Here is a 2,442-nt window from a genome sequence, read left to right as displayed (position 1 = left end):
AAACATAAAAAATACAGAAAATTTCAGTGTTTTAATAAATTCAAGTAAAATCTAATATAACAGACTTTTTAAAAAGTTGGTACACAAAAGTTTTAAACTGTGAATAAATTTGCTAGAAACTTCATGATTAATTGTTTCATAAATTTTACAAAAATATTTCATTTAGAAGAAAATTTTTTAAGCATTTTTCCAGCATATTTGTTTTATCTTTAAACATGTTATACACGATGCAAGCAACATTTTTGAAAATAATAGTGAAAACTTTTTGCAATTTTATAGATATTGACCTTCAAAATGATCCCAAGGACATCAAGAAGTGTTTATTGTATTACATTTTATTTAAATTTAAAGAAACATTGCCAATTGCATTTCTTTTAAAGTGCATTCTTTAAACAAAAAACAACAAAATTAGAAAGAAATTGCTGCGTTAAATGTTGGTCATTCTTTTGATGCATCGATGTTTAATAACTTATATTTTCCATGCTAGTCACTATGATGATTTGCATTTTTATTATGTACTTGTATTTTGTTTCAACTTGTCATCTTAAAGTTTATGTGGTTTTTTTTCTTTCGGGATTTTATGACTATCATTATTTTTATTTCTTCTTAGAAAGTGGAACTTATGTTCCTTTAAGATCCAAATTTTATCTCCCGAATTGTTTTTAAACTGTTTTTTCTTTCAAACAGTATATATCTTTCAGGTAAAATTCTTTATTCTTTTTTAATGATGGGTTTTATGAATGATATTTTTTTTCATGAACAAAAACTTAAATGCGGGCTAAATATTTTAGTTTTTTAAAAGTTTAACATCTTATACAATCTTTACTTTATGGTGTCTTTTTGTATTTCAAATTTTTAGTAAAGGATAGTCTACGACAAGTAAGTTTTTTTCTACTTAGATTCAGGTGATGAATAATTATAAGGTATACAGTTTTATTACTTTCTTCAATTAAATGGTTGGATATTAAAAACATGATGTCGATTTGATTTTTCTAAGGATTTAAAATAATAACTCAAAAATGGCTGCTCCTGATGACCTGGGACATATGTATATAAATTAGTAATAGGATCTTTTCAAATATATTCTAGATAATACAAATAGTAATAGTATCTACCTGGCCAGGAAATCGGAAAATGAAGGAATTTGCTCAAAGAATTCCAATTCTGAGATAGAACTGGATATTTTAGTTAATTTTTGATATTGAATGTGTATTTTGGAAAATAATTTTTATTCTGATTTAGAAGAAAGGAATTAAAACAAAATATCCCTGTTCCAAGTAAGAATTCGCTACAATTTGAAACTTCCGTCTACCAAATTTTGAAAAAGGGTATTTACTATTTTCTGGAATTATAATAGAAAATGTTGTAAATAAATATAATTCTGATTGGAGCAAAAACTTTTGTTGAGAATTATTATTTTTTTACATTAGGGCAGAAAGTTTCGATAAAGAATTATAATTATACTCGGAACAGGCAATTTTCAACATGGAACGGAAATTTTTGAACAAAATTTTCATTCTAATTTAGAAGAAGGGAATTTAAAAAAAATCACTCTTTCAAGTATTCTGTTGGTATATGTTGATGTCATAGTTGTACAAGTTGACTCTGGCAGTACCTTTATGTCGGAATATCGTTTGAATTTGTTAGATTTTTTGCCGCGGTGTTTGTCATGTGTGATATGAGGGGTAGATTCTCATTGGGGGATCTTTCTTTTGGTTACGCCTAAGCCCTGAGAGGCAACTCTGCCCAATCTGCAACTTAGGAGTGATAAAGAATCTGCTTTATTCGTTGGCAGAGTGCCAGATGTATAGGGATGTCAGAAAAACCAAACTATTGTGTTTACGATATCAATTTAAAACCCTGAAAAATTGCTTTTCTGTAATGAATTCATAAGTATATTTATTTATCAATCTTAACGCTCTCCTTATATAAGTCTCAACAAGTTATGGGCCTAGGGGTTGTTTTAATTAAATATTGTTTGGTGAATTGAAAGTCAAATATTTTCCGACTTTGAGTTTATACCTAGAAACCAGAAACAGGCTTGAAGTGCAAAGCGTCATCGAATTGGACTTTGCTGTAGAACTGTCTGCTCAAAGCTACCACTGCTACACAGTGATCCCAGATCTGAAACGAGATGCGGTCCAATACTATGACAGGGCTATGTCCGTGTAAATATAGTAGGAGACGCTGTAAATGACTGAGTTGCGCGCGCAACCCATTTCTCCTCTTCTGAATTTGAAAACTCGAAGGTGCACGATAGCCGGTCGGAGCACTTCGTCGATTCTATTTATATAGCTATCTGCTAACAGCTAACTGCTTTGAAATAAATTCAGGAAATTAGGATTTTAATATTTCCATATTTCGATGCTGACGATTCTCATGATTTGAATAGATCGCGCGCCTCTTGATATTCGTATATTTTGAGGTTATGTTATTTCATGT

The sequence above is a fragment of the Belonocnema kinseyi genome, chromosome 2 (genome assembly GCF_010883055.1).
Source record: "Belonocnema kinseyi isolate 2016_QV_RU_SX_M_011 chromosome 2, B_treatae_v1, whole genome shotgun sequence".
NCBI classification, from domain to species: domain Eukaryota; kingdom Metazoa; phylum Arthropoda; class Insecta; order Hymenoptera; family Cynipidae; genus Belonocnema; species Belonocnema kinseyi.
This window is presented reverse-complemented; position numbering follows the sequence as displayed.